Source organism: Erpetoichthys calabaricus, chromosome 18 (assembly GCF_900747795.2).
Source record: "Erpetoichthys calabaricus chromosome 18, fErpCal1.3, whole genome shotgun sequence".
Lineage (NCBI taxonomy): Eukaryota > Metazoa > Chordata > Cladistia > Polypteriformes > Polypteridae > Erpetoichthys > Erpetoichthys calabaricus.
The window spans coordinates 38,944,764-38,965,283 of record NC_041411.2 but is presented as its reverse complement, the minus strand read 5'-3'; the positions used below and the strand labels follow the sequence as shown (position 1 = coordinate 38,965,283).

Sequence of the window (20,520 nt, the reverse complement as noted above, 5' to 3'; positions counted from 1 at the left end):
TCCTGCTCCACTGACAGACTGAGGAGATCGTTCCTCCCCCACACTATGTGACTCTTCAATTCCACCAGGGGGGGTAAACGTTAAAATTATATAAAGTTATTGTCTGTCTGTATACCTGCATTGTTATCACTCTTTAATTTAATATTGTTCTTTACTATCTACTAAAATGAATATCTATCTATCTATCTATCTATCTATCTATCTATCTATCTATCTATCTATCTATCTATCTATCTATCTATCTATCTATCTATCTATCTATCTATCTATCTATCTATCTATCTATCTATCTATCTATCTATCTATCTATCTAAGTCTTCTTTGGGCTACTCCAATGCATGACTGGGCTGTCAGTCTGTTGAGACAAGGAGGATAGCACAATCTGCAAAAAGCAAAGACACAACCCTTACATTTTAAAACTGGATACCCTACAAGCCTTGGACATATCTTGATGTTTTACACATGAAAATCATAAACAGGTGGAGTCTGATGTCAACAATAAATGGACTGAACTTAACTGTAAGTACATTCACTCATCTCTCAATCTACAAATATAAGTGTGCACTAAAACAAATCATATGACTGACTGTCAATTGATTGCTATGCATTTTAGAAAATAATCAATAGCTTGACTACGGTAGTAAGAGGTAAATCACTAGCTTGCAATTTGTCAGGTCAAATTTCCATAAAAATAAAGAAACAGTGAATGCAAATATAATCACTTCATATTCAAAAATAATTGTAAAAGGAAGACTAGGAAAGTCAGAGAACTCACCCAAAAACAGGCATAATACTAAGCTTTTAAATTAAATCAATCAACTGTGCCTCTGTGGGCGGCACTAAAGTGCTGTAACATGCATAGTAATGACAAGAGAAGACTGAAATCCTCATACATAACCATGATTCACTAAAATTTAAGCAGAATTGAGCAGTGTCTAACCTCTGCTGCACTGGGTTTTGTAGTTTACCTGCTGTGACAGCATGCTGGTAGTGGGCTCAGTTACACTAACACAAGAACCTCACTCAATAGAAATGCACTAATATACACATAATTTACTTTTTAGCAAACAAAGTTTTTCATTTGCCAGGCTTCGCCAGTTCAGATTTATAGAAGGCTTACTATAGAACTCACATCATCCTCACTGTTCTGCTCTTTGCCTTTCTCCTTTTTTTTTTTCGTGTGTCACTGCGCATTGAACCATTTAGCAGTCAAATGTCCAATACGGCTTTCTTTGCTAGCTAACCAGTTAGAAGCTTCTGTATTTAGCTAAACTTGCAACAGACAAAAACTTTTGCATCTTATATGCAAATCCTGAATAGATTAATCCATTGTGTGATACAGATATAAACCAAATGAGGACTTTATTAAACGTTCAGGCTCACAATGTTGAACTTTACAGTAACAGTTACACATTTGGGTAATATTCTTGAGCTATATGAAGTATACGAAGTGTAGGGAAAGTATTGTAATCGTCCAAAAATTCGATTTAGAGGTTTTGATGAATCTCGACGTTTTAGACCTCCCTGAGTCCGAAAATACCATTTTTGAAATTATGTGTGTGTGTGTGTGCGTGCGTGCGTGTGTGTTGTGGTGGACGGCCGGGGTCCATGCCTGGCTGGGACGTCCCTTTGCTGTATATTCAGGGGGAGCAGCCATAGACTGTGCAATACCTCCCCCTGGACACTAGATGGCCACCACCCTGGGTTGGAGCGGTGCCATCGGTTTCCCGCAGGGCTCCATGGGAATTGGAGTTGGGTGCAGCCCTGTTGGGTACCACAGGCGCCGCCAGGGGGGTGCTGCAGCTGGGACTCCTGAGCTTGTATGGGCAGCGTATTCGCCACACCTGGAAGTGCAGCCGGAACTCGACAGTCAACCACCTGGAGCACTTCTGGGTGGACTATAAAAGGGCCCAGCAACCACCACTCAATTGCCAGAGTCGGGAGGAGAAGGACTACGCTTGGAGGAGGAGTGAAGGTGCAAATAAAGAAGAGTGTTTGTGGTGGTGTTTTGGGACTGTGTTGTGCCTGTGGATATTTTGGGGAAGACGTGCCCCACAGGTGAAGAAGAACAAAACTTTCTGTGGTTTTTATACGTGTCTCCGGTGTGAGTCTCTGTCGGGTCAAGCACCTACAGTATATAGCGCCTTTTACAGTGTGTGAACACAAAAACCTGAGTACGCTTTCACTTTGGTCGACCAAATTTTGCATACAAGTATTAGGTACAAAACATAGATTTCTGTCAACTTTTGAGTTATTTCTGCTATCCGGAAGTGGTACTTTTTTGTTCATGTGGCTGCAGAGTCCAATTTATTCAGCTTTACTTTTATAATAATTGTTCAATATATTTTGATAAATTTGATTTGATTTGCAGTTTATGGTTCTTTAATACACATAATATAAAAATATAATCATTGTCTTGGGGTTTACCCCTCAAATATCCATCCCCATATCTGAGTATATGAGAAAGTCTAGTGGAGACGACTCTCGATTTGTATATAATGAGAAAATAAGCTACTCTGGTTAAACATAAATGCCTATATATATTGTACTTCTGTATGTAGCTAATCATTCAACAAACAATACCTTTTGCATCTTATACAGAAATCCCGAACAGATTTAATGAATTGTATGATCATAGATATAAGCCAAATAAAAATTGTAATAAATGTTTAAACTCACAATGCTGAACTAAGAACTTTGCAATTCAAAACCGAACCAATGACTCAGATGAAATATCATGAAACTAACACTGATTAAACAGCCAGCAATTAGGAACCCTGCAATGTTTTTCTAAACAAAGCCTCCATAAACTAAGACTGATTACAAATCCTTGAGCTCAGGACTCGAAATCTTTTCTCAAACAAACTCTAGTTTGTTGCATTCTTAACTAAATGCTGTGTACTGAAATAAACTCTGTATCTTTACAATCACAGTCACACATTCAAATAATACCCTTGAGCTACAAGAACAACCATTATTATATAATGAGAAAATAAGCTATTCCGGCTAATTTATATGCATTATATAAACACACACACTAAACACTACACAGTATTTGCAAAATAAACACATAGAACATCCTAAAGTCTTGTTGTCTGATGAAAAGTGGAACTTTTTGGACCTGAACACTAAGTAGCATCTGAGGTAACAATCAAATGTCACTAAAACTCGATCATAAAGTGTGTTAGTGTTAACGGGACTGGCAAACTTTTTAGGATTGATAAAAAGGCTAATGAGTCAAAGTATGAAGAAAAACGTATATGACAGAAATCTGTAAACGCTGTGCCAGACAGAAAAACCTGGAGGAGAAAACTTTTGTTACTAGAGGACAATGATCCAAACCACAATTGAAGAGCTCCATCTTAAAATGAAGAAAACAGAAACCTTTGAATGCCCAGTCAGTGACATTAATTTCAATACAAATCTGTGGAAAGGCCACAAAGGATCTGTTATCAACATTCCCAACCTGACTTGACAAAGCTAGAGTGATATGGCAAGGAGGACTGGGAGATATCAGTTAATGAATTACTGGATCTAAAATACCATTCCAATGAAGTTTAAAAATTAGTAGCCAAAAGAAAAAATGCTTAAAATAACAAAAGCATTTTCCCACCCACTTGATCTAAGTCAGAGTTATGGGGGCTGGAGTAAGTCATGACATTATCAGGTACAAGAAACAACCCTGAACATGACAAACTCCTGACACAGGACATTTAAACAAAAACCTAAAACAGAGATGCGTTTTTATAACGTTCATACTACTGTTTACCAAAAATAAATAAATTATGCCCTACTGTAACATATTCAAATGCCGGGCTGTAAGATAGATAGATAGATAGATAGATAGATAGATAGATAGATAGATAGATAGATAGATAGATAGATAGATAGATAGATAGATAGATAGATAGATAGATAGATAGATAGATAGATAGATAGTGTGGGATGTGGCCGGCCTGTCATCCTGGCCAACACCCCCAGGCTGCCAGATGGAGCTCTCCCTGCGGTATGGAAGTGCCCCGAATACCAGCAGGGAATCATGGACGATGGAGTTTTCCTTTACAGCCCTGCTGGATACCACAGGGGCCAACAGATGATGCTGCAGGGAGGCCCAGAGAGCTGTTTGTGCCCGATAACCTGGAAGTACGTCGTAGGCAAGGCAACAAGGGAAATGACGTGCTTCCGGGATGAAGAAAAGGACTTTTTATCTGACCCGGAAGTGAAAAGGAATCACATGGACTGTAGGGTTGGAACCACTTCCAGGTCAGGGAATATAAAAGGACGATGGGAAATCCCAGACGCTGAGCTGAGCTGAGTTGGGAGGCAGGGTGGCTAAGCGTCTGGGAGTGGAGGATTATTGTGATTATAGTTTGTTGATTGTTTATTAAGTATTGTGGAGTGGAGGGTGCTTTGTGCACTGTATTGTCTGAATAAAATAAGTACTTGGACTTTTATCTGGTGTCTGACGTCTGGTCTGAGGGTTCAAGGGGTCGACAGTGCCTCTATCTGTCACAATAGATAGATAGATAGATAGATAGATAGATAGATAGATAGATAGATAGATAGATAGATAGATAGATAGATAGATAGATAGATAGATAGATAGATCCGTAGGTGCTACCAGAGGGTGATGCCAACAGAAGGCTCCCCTGTCCTAATGAGGTTACACTTGACCTGAAAGTATGTGACACAGGAAGTTCTACCGGATCATGAAAAGGAGACACTGTGACCTCACCCTGGTGAGTTTGAGTTGGGAAGAGGAGAAAAAGAATAGTTGTGGTGATTGTGGTGGGAAAGAAGCCTTGTATAAGGCATTTCACTGAATCAAAAGTCTATTTGAACTTGGGATTTGTTTAAGAGGAGTTGTGTCTGGGGTGTGGGGGTCTGAGACAGACAGATAGATATTTTATTCTTGAGTTTAAGGCAGTGTCAAGCTACATTGTGTTGTTGCCTCATGTCAATTGAGTCTGAGTCTGTGTGAAGTTCACTTATTTTCTCCATGTCAGTGAGGATCTTTTATAGAATTCTCGTTTTTCTTCCTTCATTTATTAATGACTGGAGATGTTTACATAGTTGTGTCCTGCAATGGCTTGGCATCCCATCCTCTGTTGTGACCAGTGTTGCCAAAGGTAGATCAGGCTCCTCGTGACCCAAAAATAAAGTAAGCTACTTAAATCGTTTGATGAATGGCCGGTGCACAAAACACATTTACCTTTTTTTTCTTTATATTTTAAAATTTTCAAATAAAGTATGCGGGGCGGCACGGTGGCGCAGTGGGTAGCGCTGCTGCCTCGCAGTTGGGAGATCTGGGGACCTGGGTTCGATTCCCGGGTCCTCCCTGCGTGGAGTTTGCATGTTCTCCCCGTGTCTGCGTGGGTTTCCTCCGGGCGCTCCGGTTTCCTCCCACATTCCAAAGACATGCAGGTTAGGTGGATTGGCGATTCTAAATTGGCCCTAGTGTGTGCTGTGGGTGTGTTTGTGTGTGTCCTGCGGTGGGTTGGCGCCCTGCCCGGGATTGTTTCCTGCCTTGTGCCCTGTGTTGGCTGGAATTGGCTCCAGCGGACCCCCGTGGCCCTGTGTTCGGATTCAGCGGGTTGGAAAATGGATGGATGGAAATAAAGTATGCAGCTTGGCATTTCATAAGATGCCTGTCCAGAAATTTAAGATCTACTCAATTCAAATTGTAAAATTAGTTAACATAAACACCTGCATGTACAAAACTGAGAATCTGACTTAGTGTCTGTAATTACATTTTAAAAAATACCAATCAAATATGCCTATTTTTTTTAAAAATGCCCACATATATCATGCTTATTCAATGCTCATACTTGGCAAAATGTTTGCTTTTACTCATTTATTTCAAAAACATCAAAAATATGTGCATTTGTTTCTGAAAATGGGCAGTTGCTAGCCATTCCATAGCAACTTTAAACTCCCACTTACTTGTCCATTTTTTCAACTTCAGCAAGAGATTTGGCAAGAAATGACAGTGATAAGTTGAAGTACTGCATTTTACTGTATTTATGATCTAATTCCATTTTCTGACACAAAGTTAACAGCAATATATCCTCTGTGAAGTAGGAAAGGTAAGCTGAAAACCGGCAGCAGCTGGACTGTCAGTGGTGTAGACGTTTATTCCTGTGGCTAAAAGAGATAAAGCGACGTCAATGAAACACTCAAAGACTGCTTCAGACCTTCAGCATAACAGTTTATAAAATACTTTTATGTGTTTGTCTGGAAGTCATTTGCTTATGTGAATTGCAAATTAAAATTACAATAATACACTTAAACTGTATCATAAGGGTACATAGCGTTCCTACTCTGTCTATTAATAAATAGAATGATTGATTGTAATTGTACAGAAACAAATTCAAACTGCAGTCTAACTTGCAGTTACAGCATTAGGAGATTAAACATTAATTAGAGTATTACTGGGTCTATAATTACTCAACAGAATAATTCAGTATATAACTTGTTACATAAAACGTTTCAATACATTTACCTTTTTAGCTGTAAGACACAACATAAAAACCTTAATGCAGACGTAAAATATCCTAAACTAATGAAATTTCCTTTCAGTTCTATATCACACCATTAACTGAATAAATAAATTGAATGAGTGCAGTTACATTTCTTGGAACACAAACTACACAGAGGTAATTTATATAAAACAAAAACTGATATAATTTTATGAACTATATACTTTTGGACTGCTCTATAAAAAAATTAACCAAATAAAGTAATTATGCTACTATTCAAGCAAACACAGCAACTGCAGCAGTTCCTTTTTTGGAAAAAAAAAAAACACTTTTGTGATTGAACAACTAGAAAAAAAACACCAATGACTCCATTGAAACTCTTCACACAGTGCAGCAGAATGCAAACTTCTTGAGGAACATTATAAGGGAACTCAAAGTACCATTATGGCTGCAAACAGGCCTATCAGCCCAATGCTGAATTACCACAGGAGGAGGAGTTTGGTCAGGCGAGACAAACCCAGGAAATCCAAATGACTACTGTGAGAACACCAAGTGATCCCTTCTCATTGGAACAAATCAAATATCCACCCTCAGAAGAGCTTCTTTTATACTTGGAGGGATGGAATCAGGTGGGACCCTATTCATGAACTCATTTGAAGAGAAGAATGTAAGAAGGTGTTTCTAAATAATAGCTGATGCCTGGTGTAGCCGAGGTGGACAACTCGAGCCATTTGAGTTGACGCGACCTGGAATGAAGAGTAAATTGTAGTGGCTTGTGATTTGCTTTACAATATTTAAAAAATAGACTTGACTTTACATAGACTTGCTTATTGTTGACTTGCAGATAAGTGATATCAGAGTTAAGATCGCTTTAACTCTTTTGCTTATTGGCTGCAAGCCATTGTGAAGAACTTACACTCGCGACCCTCAAGCTGTTTCATTGTAACGTGGCAACTTTGATTTGTTTTAAAAGTGACTAGCCGTTCCCCATGGCTCTGCCCGTATAGTAGTGAAGCAGGACAAACTTTAAAAATCAATAAACAAAAAGGTATCGCTAGCTAAGTAGAGGTAAGTTACGCTCCAAAACACAGAGGTAGACGGACTCCCCACTCCTGACGTCACACTTCCCCCTCCCCTGGGCCCGCAACCTGTGTCTCAGATTAGCATGAATATATCGCTCCTGCAAGCGAACTATGATTCTTAGCGCGATGAGAGAAGTCGCAAAATCAACCAGAATGTTCAAGCAAATTCTAGAAAAAAAACAGATCTAAATCCGTTAAGTAGTTTTCTCATTTGCTAGCGAAGCGGAGGTAAGATACGCCCTGCGGCTGGCGCGTGAGTGAGGAGGGCCCCACTCCTCTCCCATCTGCTCGCCGTGTCTCTCTTGGATACGTGCAAATAAATTGGTACCGTAAGCGAACTATCATACTTAGCGTGATGAGAGAGATCGCAAAATCAACCGGAATGTTCAAGCAAATTCTAGAAAAAAACAGATCTAAATCCATTAAGTAGTTTTCTCGTTTGCTAGCGAAGCGGAGGTAAGATACGCCCCGCGGCTGGTGCGTGAGTGAGGAGGGCCCCACTCCTCTCCCATCTACTCGCTGTGTCTCTCTTGGATTTGTGCAAATAAATTGGTACCACAAGCGAACTATCATACTTAGCGTGATGAGAGAGATCGCAAAATCAACCGGAATGTTCAAGCAAATTCTAGAAAAAAACCCGATCTAAATCCGTTAAGCAGTTTTCTTGTTTGCTAGCGAAGTGGAGGTAAGATACGCCCCGAGGCTGGCGCGTGAGTGAGGAGGGCCCCACTCCTCTCCCATCTGCTCGCTGTGTCTCTCTTGGATTCGTGCAAATAAATCGGTACCGCAAGCGAACTATCATACTTAGCGTGATGAGAGACATCGCAAATTCAACAGGAATGTTCAAGCAAATTCTAGAAAAAACCCGATCTAAATCCGTTAAGTAGTTTTCTTGTTTGCTAGCCGAAGCGGAGGTAAGATATGCCCCAAGGCTGGCACGTGAGTGAGGAGGGCCCCACTCCTCTCCCATCTGCTCGCTGTGTCTCTCTTGGATTCGTGCAAATAAATCGGTACTGCAAGCAAACTATCATACTTAGCGTGATGAGAGACATCGCAAAATCAACCGGAATGTTCAAGCAAATTATAGGAAAAAAAACAGATCTAAATTCGTTAAGTAGTTCTCTCGTGAAGAGCAGACGGACAGACAGACAGATGTTGGATTTTATATATATAGAGAGATGAGAAAATATTGCTTATTGCAAACAACAATTACACAAGCTAAACACTGCCCAAGGTATACAGCAAACTGTACAGCTGGCATGCCATTCCATAGTTGCTTGCTGCTAGATGTATGCAAGGAACTGTTTCAGTTTTAACGAACATCTTTATTCTTTTATAACTACCTTCGATATTTCTATATACTTTTGTTCAGCAGAGTTGATGGACGAACAAGCAGAGTGGGTTGAGCAGATCAAAGTGCATCCTACTTCTGCTTTACATGAAGAACAGGACCCAAGCTTTAAAAAAAGAGAAAAAAGGATAAAGGTTGTGGAGTTCTGGTTCAGTGGGACTCTACTATTATGGGCTGTAACTGAACCGACTCTCCCTCATCATTCAACGTGACAATGAGAATACTGGCAGTTACCTTGTTAAGTAGGTGTTTAGTCATGGAGGGGTGATAATGCGGCCAGTGGTGGATTTAGAAATGGGCATCTTTCTAGGGATGGCACAGGGTGCCCAATCCAAAAAATTCAAAATGTTGATTACAGTCGTTTGGGGCGCCGTTTATGAAAGTTAAGTGGTGTATGCTCCCCCTGAGGTGTTGTCAAAGTCTAGCAGTAATACTATTTGCACATCATCACCCATGTGACACCTTTTATGAAAGTTAAGGGGTGTGCACTCCATACATTCCTGGGTATGTACACAGAGGGGCGGCATCGATGTAAATGAAGGGGCTTTTGCTCTTAGCATTGAGGAGGACCCCCTCCCTGGTCGTTCCATGTCTAATACTGACTGCCCGCTATGGACCCCGAGGGGTGCAGTCCACCCTTCCTGTCTAGGGCTCCAAATGGGCTTTGACCGACATTGTCATTGATAACAAATAAGTGATAAAATTCCATCAAATGTAATTTTGCAAATTTGCATTGTAAAAGATGAGGGGGTTCTTACAATATTTTGTTAATTTATAAATATGAAAGAAGTTCCTTTAAAATCAGAGTAGCTGCATTACTCTCAAGTGGCATAGCCTTTCAAAATTTATTACACAGTGAGCTTTAGACACAGTGCACTTACAAGGAAACTGTGGAAAACTGATAATACTAATGTCAATCATTTTAAAGTAGACCAGTCACTGTTACTTCTTATTAAAAATAGTTTTCTTAGAGAAAGTCTATTCTCAGCTTATTTGTTAGTCTACCTCTGACATTATCATAATTAGATTAACTATAGATAGTGGTGGAAGTGTAAGCGCTATTTTAACTCAAGTCCCCTCAACTGTATCTCGACTTCACTTACTTGATTAAATTAGGCGACTCAACTTGACCTGCTTGAATGTAATCATTATAACTTAAGACGACTGGAAACTTGAAGGCCAGCACTTGAAGCGTACTTGAGACTTGAATATGTAGGATTTAGTCCCATCCTAAAAGAGTTCTTTTTGCAAAAGAGCAGCAGAGGTACGAGCAAAGTTTTTAGAGAGATTCCCCAAAAATTACCCAGGTTGTCCTCTGCCAGTGCACTGAAGAGGAAAACTGAGAAACTCCGAAATGCCAAGCACTGCGCTGCAATGTTGTCTAAAGACCTCATCAAAAGCCATCGGCGGAATCTCAAGCACGGAAGGAGCTGAAAACCGAGGGGGATGAAACACACAAACAGCTCGGGGAAGTCAGCATGTGGCGATGTCAAGTAGCCATTACATTTTCGTAAAAAAGACTGTTAATAAGGCAAGAAGCAAACTTGCAAAATAGAAAGCTGAACAACATTTTTTGAGGTGGGCTAATAAATGTGACTGTCACTTAATCCACAGTAGCAGTACACATATATCTGAAAAGGAAATTTCTTCAATGAAACTAACAATAGCGGTTACATCAACATTTTTGAAGCGATTTCTAAAAAAGAAAACAAGACGGACCAAAAAAATGACAAATTCTGTAGACAACTTTAATCTATTTACAGTAGCGACCGAACATTTTAAAGCTTTGTTCAACAAAGAAATAAAATGTGATAAATAGAAAGCATTTGTTAAAATCTGAGCACAGAAATCAATACATAGATGAGTTTATTCTTTCTGTATTTTGCTTACTTCAAACAAAAACAAAAATGTCAAAATCAAGTTTAACTGTTGTGAAGAGGTATACTTTTCGCAAAAGTACAGTACTATGTAAGCACCTTCAGAAAACTGCCTAGTGTGTCACAGAAAACAAAAGGACATGGCCACTGTAGGCATGACGTAAAATTCAGCGACTAAGTTAACTGATATGAAAGTTGGAGCATTTCACATTGTTAAGTACTTCATCCAAGAGTCTGGTAATGCATTTTGGTTTATTAAATAGCTTTGTAACAACGAGTCATATTCAAAAGTAATAGCAATAATAGAATGCAATTCCATGTGTCAGTAAACTCAATTTAATACATGCTTCATAACAGCACTTGACAATGGAATTAAAAACGGAGCACAAATAAGACTTGTGGTGGCTCAACAGCTCAATTCAAGTGACGTGAAAATAGCATTGATTGATGTGTGTTAGTGGTGACTAACTGTTGTTCAATTTTCTTAAACGTAACATTTTCGAAAGTATACCCAATAGAGTAATATCCAATAATTAGCAATTGAAAAACAGATATCAAAACAAAATGACCAATACTAGCATAAACTCATTATCAATATTAACCTATGAAAGGAGAAAATGAACTGAACTAGCTATTAATATTAGTTAAAACACAGTAATTCATTAAAATTACTTAAATAAGTAAGAACTTGGAAAAGAACTGATATATTGTATAACGGGAATACAAATAGTACATGCTGCAATTGTTCATGTACATCTTGGACTGAAAGATAAGCCACTGTAGCCCCCCACCTCTGGACCCCACTGTCCATTTTCAAACCCATCCTCTGTTTATATCAATTTGGCCAGCTGCAGCTTTGTCGTGTTATTAATTAGTTCAAACACTGTTCAGCTGCAGCTCGATAATGTCAATACTTTACAATAATAATCTGCAGTTAATACTACAGCATCATATACAGTAATCCCTCCTCCATCGCGGGGGTTGCGTTCCAGAGCCACCCTCGAAATAAGAAAATCCGCGAAGTAGAAACCATATGTTTATATGGTTATTTTTATATTGTCATGCTTGGGTCACAGATTTGCGCAGAAACACAGGAGGTTGTAGAGAGACAGGAACGTTATTCAAACACTGCAAACAAACATTTGTCTCTTTTTCAAAAGTTTAAACTGTGCTCCATGACAAGACAGAGATGACAGTGCTGTCTCACAATTAAAAGAATGCAAACATATCTTCCTCTTCAAAGGAGTGCGTGTCAGGATCAGAGACAGAGTCAGAAAGAGAGAGGAAAGCAAACAAATCAATAGGGCAGTTTGGCTTTTAAGTATGCGAAGCACCGCTGGTACAAAGCTGTTGAAGGCGGCAGCTCACACCCCGTCCGTCAGGAGCAGGGAGAGAGAGAGAGAGAGAGAGAGAGAGAGAGAGAGAGAGAGGGACAGAGAAAACAAACATGCAAAAATCAATACGTGCCTTTTGAGCTTTTAAGTATGCGAAGCACTGTGCAGCATGTCGCTTCACGAAGCAGCTGCACACAGAAGGTAGCAACGTGAAGATAATCTTTCAGCATTTTTAGACGAGCGTCCGTATCGTCTAGGTGTGCGAATAGCCCCCCTGCTCACACCCCCTACGTCAGGATCAGAGAAAGTCAGCGCAAGAGAGAGAGAGAAACAAAAGTAAGTTGGGTATCTTCTCAGCCATCTGCCAAGAGCGTCCCTTGTATGAAATCAACTGGGCAAACCAACTGAGGAAGCATGTACCAGAAATTAAAAGACCCATTGTCCTCAGAAATCCGCGAACCAGCAAAAAATCCGCGATATATATTTAAATATGCTTACATATAAAATCCGCGATAGAGTGAAGCCGCGAAAGGCGAAGCGTGATATAGCGAGGGATCACTGTATTCCTAAATACGAGGGACATTCGAAAAGTTTCCGCACTTTTATATTTCCGTTGGAAGCGGTGAAGGCGGGAAGAGTAGTAATTGGTCGTGTCTGAGAGTGTCATGTGACTGGGAAAATTGCATCGTAAATGAAGGTGACTGTGTAGGAAAGTGATGTCATTTATTGTTGAAATTCTTAATAAACAGAGTTAACAAAAAGTGTGGAATGTTCCTCGTAATTTCTTTCCCCTTCCATTTATTTCCAGAGAAGTGACATTTTTGGTGCTCTAATGGTTAACTATCCTAAAGTAGTGGGAGAAGGCACTGCAATGTGAGTTGTTTGTGTTGCGCTCCCTCTGCCCAGTGTTTGACTCACTTGCATTGGGCATCCGAGCGGCTGTTAGATGCGTGAAAGGGGAAAATCGACAAAATATACACGAGTTCAAGCAAACCACTCTCAAAGTAGAATTGAAAGAGTAAACAGATTCCTAGTTTAAGTTGCACAGAACGTTTCTCTGTTTTAAGATGGTAGAGTCTGCAAATTCGGCAATGGTTTTCAAAGTGAAATGTACCAATTTTTAAATTTAGTACAGCGCGATCTGTTTGAGATATCTGAACAAACACTGTACTGTCCTGACAAATTTCGTTGAAGAATAAATGCCCCTCATTGTATCAAAATTTGATCTATGGGGGGCCGAGTTGTTTCATGCGAACTGACAGATGGACATGGACTTTCACAATAGGTGTTTCGCACATTACATATGAATGCACCTAAAAATACTGGAGCACAAAGTAGTAACGAATGGATCAAACAGTGTACACTGGCATGCAGCAGCAAATAAAGTAGATATTATATGTTACTGAAAGAAATTGTAAGAGCTGAAGTTGAATCCTGGTCCAATGTGCACTTAGCATGTGTCTGAGTCTCATATCCTTCTGAGCTTATGCTTAAAAGCTGATGCTGTTATTTTATTATTCACTATAATAAATGCATTTCTTGTTATTTATATAGCCCCTTAAGAGAAAATATTACATTTTATGGCATAATATTTTTTTCTACATTTCCACTTAGTATTAAGTTTCCTGTTTTCAACCCAGCTGAATCATAAAAAAAATTAGATCTTCTTCCTCTTTCTTTTAAAAACAGGATGAATCTGGACAGAACTCACATGTCTCCTAAAATAAGAATAAAAATAATACATTTAAAATGTCACGTACATCCTGAGCTAACAGGACTATCAATCAAATTGTGGTCATTTAAGGCATTGACTTTGTCCTGTCCTGTTAGCAACTAGGTGTAACCAATCATGTGTGGCACCCGGCCGGGTTGCCCAAAGAGGAGAAAGATGGGGGAGAGCAGCTTCTGAGGGACACTACTTCCCCCCGGACGACAGATGGAGATGTCCCTGCAGCATAGCGGTACCCTAGATTCCCGCAGGGCAACGTGGGATTTGGAGTTGGGCTTCACAGCCCTGCTGGGGACCGTGAGTGCCGCCAGGAGATGCTGCAGGGAGACCCGAGAACCTTTATTTTCCCATATAGCCTGGAGGTACTCCCAAGTCACAGGGATGGAAATACAGAAGTACATCCCTGCTGAAGAAAAATATAATTCTCCATCTGACCCGGAAGTGCAGATGAGTCACATGGCCGGAAGGACAAAAGCACTTCCGGGTCAAGGACTATAAAAAGGACCCAACTACAAATTCAGCAGGACAACGTGGGATTTGGAGTTGGGCTACACAGCCCTGCTGGGAACCGTGGGTGCCGCCAGGAGATGCTGCAGGGAAACCCGAGAATCTTTATTTTCCGTATAGCCTGGAGGTACTCCCAAGTCACGGGGACGGAAATACAGAAGTACATCCTTTCTGAAGAAAAATATAATTCTCCATCTGACCCGGAAGTGCAGATGAGTCACATGGCTGGAAGGACAAAAGCACTTCCGGGTCAAGGACTATAAAAAGGACTGGTGGAGACCCAGAAAGCGAGCCGGAGTTGGGAGGTAGTAGGACAGAGCTTGCTGGGAGGAGTGAAGGAGAATTGCACTGATTTGTTTATTTATTTGTGTATGGTGGCTGTAGTGCTTAAAGGACACTTTGAAGAAGAAAAAAATAAGTAAAAGATCTTCTTTGTGCTCTTACTCTGTGTCTGCGGTATCTGTCTGTTGGGTTTAATAGGGCAACAGCGACCCCTGGTGTTCACACATGTTAAAAGTTTTCTGATTATTTAATGAATTCCTTTTTTGAGTAGTGGCCTAATCAATGGATTGTATAAGTATAGCACAGAGGACACTTTTTTCTTTGCAAAATCACTAACATGACAAGTTTTTGCCTCTTGCGAGATTTAGATAAAGAATAATGATTGACGCTTTCTCCTGTCTGTGTTTTATTGCTTAAATCGGGGCATTACAATGAGGGGTTCGTCTGTATTCATAATTTTCTTCCACCGAATGTTAAACCCCCTATTGACATCATCTACCCTAAGAGACTCCAAGAGCTATTAAGAGATTTAAAACAACTAAAACGTGCCACAATGCATCCAGGCTGGACTCCTTTGAGCTAATGGAACAGGGGAGCTTTGATAATTGACAAATGGAGGTAATAATAATAATAATTCTTTGTATTTATATAGCGCTTTTCTCACTACTCAAAGTGCTCAGCATTTGCAAGTTAAGGGCCTTGCTCAAGGGCCCAACAGAGCAGAGCCTCTTTTGGCACTTACGGGATTCGAGCCAGCAACCTTCCGATTGCCAGTGCAGATCCCTAGCCTCCGAGCCATCACTCCACCACTCAGGTAACCGTTGAATAGGCTTCAATTGAAAACAAGCTTCAGTAACAGCAGGTATTTGACTACATATGGTGTCAGCTCATGATGAAGGCCACTCCCAAGGACTTTGCATGTACACTACATCCGCTTGGTTGGCTAAATGACTCACACACTGTATCACTGAAGAGAAATAAAGTGGCAATACAACACCTTAGCTTACTATACCACACATTCTTGATTAAACCATGTAGTAAGAATTTCGAACCTGTACAGGAGTACTCTCATCTACACCTAAAGAACTTTAAAGATTTAATTTACTTAGACTGAGGGTAAAACAAAGAGAGAAACAGAAAAATCTTTCTTCATATCAAGTTCTCAACCTGATCCATTCATTCATTTTCTAACCCATTCACACAGTTCAGCATCACAGACAGCCATCGCTCATCTCATGGGTGCACAATGTGAACCAAACCTGGACAGGACTTCTGTTCACTCACATAGCCACCCAAAATGGGAGGCCTTACAAGTGGTAATTACACTTCACTGCATGTCTTTTGAATATGAAAGAGTACTGTCTCGAAATCCCACACAGGTAAGTAGACACTGCAAACCTTCACAGCGACGGTGCGTGGGCTCTGATTTGAACCTAGGACTCAAGAGCTGGGAAGCACAGCATTAACCACCGTGCTCCATTCACAGCTTGCTAAAAAAATAAAAATGTCTCATCCAGAATTTTCACCTGCATCTATGTCAAATATGATGTTGCCTGCAGCAGTTAAATTTTTTCTTTACCTAATCAGGTCACCTCAAACCTTGAGAGACTATCCAAGGATGTTGCCTGCCATATACTCTCTTATCACTGCAGTCAAAGCAGAACATAAAAAGCACTGCCACTTAAAAGCTGGGGTAAAGACAAGATATTAAGTTTCTCTTAAAAATATGTACATCACAGTACAGTACAGTACACAGCCAGCTGTATAATTTGGAAATGTCATTAACAGCGTTTTTTTTGCAGCATTTGGAGGCATTATTGTGAAATCAGTACAAATTATTTCCTCTAGTACTTACTGATGAAGTAAACCTTCTATTACTCATCCCTTAATTTTATACTTGTTTATCCTCCATTACTTAAAGGAACTGTTTCATATTTTTAAAGTTTTAACATCTGTTTGCTCCACATATTGGTATTGTGAGGTGAAGCATCTTTCCCACCTCCTTGCTTTCAAATCCATGCCTAGATACTGTCTGTGTGAACTCCGCACATTCTTCCTGTGTCCTGTGAGTTGGTTTTCCTCTGACAAACTCAAAGATGCCACTGCAGTGGACCAGCTTCTTGCCCAGTGCTGCCCAACCCTTTAAACTGTCTCCTCTTTTGGTATTCAGGCTGCATTTCACTGTTGACCAACTGATCAGAAATGATGGCAATGCCCACTGCTGGCCAAATCCCTTAGGTGAACTTGGCAGCCATCATTTTAGCATTGTCTCGAAATTATCATGCTCCTTGCACACTTAAGAGTGTGAGCCTTTTGCAGTTCTGGCACAGATTAACTACACAATGTGAAGGTAAGGGAAAAGTGTCAGGGCCGCTGCTAGGTTAGCTTGGTGTGACCCACCCACCCCTCCTTACCAAAAATACATTGCAAGTGAAGTAATGAGAAGAGCATGAGGACTTGTCAAAGAGTGTTTCAAAATGAAAAGGAAAAAGCCATCAGGGGTGCAATACTGCAAAAAGAAGAAAAGGAGAAGTGAACTAAACACAGAGGTACAGACATTCTGCCACTGCGTGAATTATGTTTGTGTTATTGCAGCATTCACTAGCAGTGTCACTATCACTATTAGTAGAGATGTAAGACAAAAAAGCTCACTGAGGATTTGCAAAGTTAGTATGCAGGCTATTAACTATCTGCTTGTACTTAGTTACCTGTGTGTTGTCACACACGAGCGCTTGGGAGTCAATGAAAGGGACCAGGAAACGCAGATTCCATGCCAGGCCAGGGGGCGGTGGGGTGCACTAAGCCTCTCTCTTTTCTCTGTGCAGGCCAATCACGAGAAAACCCTCCTGTCCCGGCCCCGAGGACGTCCCTTCCTGTCCCGGACCCGAGGACGTCACTTCCTGTCCCGGCCTCAAGGACGTCACTTCCTGTGAACCACCTATAAAAACCCCTCATCCTCCATACTTAGTCATTTCTGTTTTGGACTCTAACCTGTACTCATTGTACGCAAATTTAAGCCTTTTGCAGCCAGGGAAACTATACGCGCGGCTGCCCCAAACCTTTGTTGTGTGTCCGGCTATTTCTTTCACAATGTTTTTTTTTTTTGTTCACAACAGTGCTATTTAGACATCATCGACATCACCAAGTTTTGTAGTGATCAGAAACTTTTGAAGGAAAAGATAGCAGATTCACTCTGAAGTTAGTCTAATGTCATGGTACTTATTGTATCTAACTAATCCTACTACTTAGGTAGGCTCCCATGACCGTATCCCTGATCATTTAATGGCTGCAATCAGTTACATGGATCAGTAATATTAAAGTAAAAAGGCAACTACTTAGGTGTACTTTATAGCACTTTTACAATATCAACAAACACATCTTCCTCGGGTGTCCGGGACAATTTTGTTAAATGTCAGTTGTGAATGCTCTGCAATTATTATGGTATGTTCAGGTGATATAATGTATAATGTATATAGTTGCAGTGATAATTGTGTTCTTTAATTTACTAGCCAACCCGCGGTGTAGCACCGCATAATTATGTATTGATGGGTGAACACTTCCTGAACAACACAGTTGTCCAAATGGGGTGGGTTTGAGGATACGACTGTGAGTGAATGAAAAGTTGGAGAGAGCAACATACAATTGTCCGTGACTGAAAACTGGGTTTGGCAGATACAGGCATAGCGTTTTGAAAGTTTGTCCCTGTGCCTTATTAATTGTCATTGCAAAGGCCAATCTAACAGGAAATTGTCTGCGTGTAAAAGTAAAAGGTAAATGTGAATCTGATGGGGTCAGGGATATCCGGGGAATAAGGACAGTTTGTGAGGTAGGAGCTGCGATAGTTTTACACTCCAGTACATTACGGTGAATGCTGGTAACAGTCCATCTAGTGCCATCACAGAGACTTCTTGCTGGCATGAGGTTTCTGAGAAGCATGACGACTGAACCAGTTTTAATTTTGAGTTTATACGGAGGCATGCCAGTGGGAGTAAGACTGTTAAGAAATTCTTTGGGGAATGAAACTTGATCTCCGGGATCGTCTGTGATGATGGAGGCAACGCTGGTGAAAGTTACTTCGTCGGTAGGGATAAGTTTCAGTACTTGTTCATTACGGTGTAGAGAGTCTTCGTTGGTGACGCTTAATATACAGTAATCCCTCCTCCATCGCGGGGGTTGCGTTCAAGAGCCACCCGCGAAATAAGAAAATCCGCGAAGTAGAAACCATATGTTTATATGGTTATTTTTATATTGTCATGCTTGGGTCACAGATTTGCACAGAAACACAGGAGGTTGTAGAGAGACAGGAACGTTATTCAAACACTGCAAACAAACATTTGTCTCTTTTTCAAAAGTTTAAACTGTGCTCCATGACAAGACAGAGATGACAGTTCTGTCTCACAATTAAAAGAATGCAAACATATTTTCCTCTTCAAAGGAGTGCGCGTCAGGAGCATAGTCTGTCAGAAAGACAGAGGAAAGCAAACAAATCAATAGGGCTGTTTGCTTTTAAGTATGTGAAGCACCGCGGCACAAAGCTGTTGAAGGCGGCAGCTCACACCCCCTCCGTCAGGAGCAGAGAGAGAGAGAGAGAGAGATAGAGAGAGACAGAGTTTGTTTTTCAATCAAAAATCCATACGTGCCCTTCGCGCTTTTAAGTATGCGAAGCACTGTGCAGCATGTCGTTTCAGGAAGCAGCTGCACAAAAGATAGCAACGTGAAGATAATCTTTCAGCATTTTTAGACGAGCGTCCTTATTGTCTAGGTGTGCGAACAGCCCCCCTGGTCAATCCCCCTACGTCAGGATCAGAGAAAGTCAGCGCAAGAGAGACAGAAAAGTAAGTCGGGTAGCTTCTCAGCCATCTGCCAATAGCGTCCCTTGTATGAAATCAACTGGGCAAACCAACTGAGGAAGCATGTACCAGAAATTAAAAGACCCATTGTCCGCAGAAATCCGCGAACCAGCAAAAAATCAGCGATATATATTTAAATATGCTTACATACAAAATCCGCGATGGAGTGAAGCCGCGAAAGGCGAAGCGCGATATAGCGAGGGATTACTGTAGCTCGTGTACTGAGTTGTTCCGGAGTCACAGTTGAGAAGTCGATGTCGCCATATAGTTGTTGAACGGGATCAGAAATAAAAGGAAAACAATGTGAAGGTAATGGATGTGGGAGGAGTGTTAGAGTTGGTGGGCAGGGCTCTGTCGTGTGTGCCATGGCCGGCTGCTTAGTGAATTGTTGGTGTGCGGGGCTCTGTGAGTTGGCGGGCGTGGCTCTGTCTTGTGTGCATCTTGCTTGCCATGTCTTGCGTGTGTCTTGCTTGCTTGACTTAGTGTATTAAATATATAGATTCTTACATTCATATACTAGTAGTTGTGCATTTACCTCAGAGCACCTGCTTATGATTGCAATGAATGGCACACATGGGCTGGCATCCCAGCCTCGATTAAACAGGGACCACTATCCAGCCAGGAGGCCAGTGCAGTGGAAGGACCAGGGTAGTCCTCCTCCGATATGCTAGATGGCAGCATCCCTTGGTTTGAATTCTCACACGGACACCAGTGAGGCATGCTGAGACTTGTAGTCCCATAGGGCAGACCTGTAGGGTTCCGTGGGGGACTTGGCAGGAGGATGCTGCTGGAATTCACAATCCCTGCTTTCAGAGATTTCTGTTTGACCCGGTAAAGCTTCCAGTGGGCTATGCCCTAGTGCCCAAAGTGCTCCTGGGCTCATTAATAAAAGAAGCTGCTCGATCTTATCCAGGCAAATTTGGAGTTGGTAGAGAAGCTGGAGAACACTCGCCTGGGAGGCATTGAGGAGAAAGAAGAGAAAGAGTTTGTTTTGCTATGTTATGCTATAAAAGGAGAAGCCTATTAGAA

The 20,520-nt window shown here is 41.0% G+C and overlaps 1 protein-coding gene across 2 annotated transcripts in view; it reads right to left on the bottom strand.

Moving 5' to 3' along the window:
* LOC114668740 (MICOS complex subunit mic25-a-like) overlaps positions 1-20,520 on the bottom strand; it is a 487,502-nt gene that overhangs the window by 125,990 nt on the left and 340,992 nt on the right. The window lies entirely within an intron of this gene.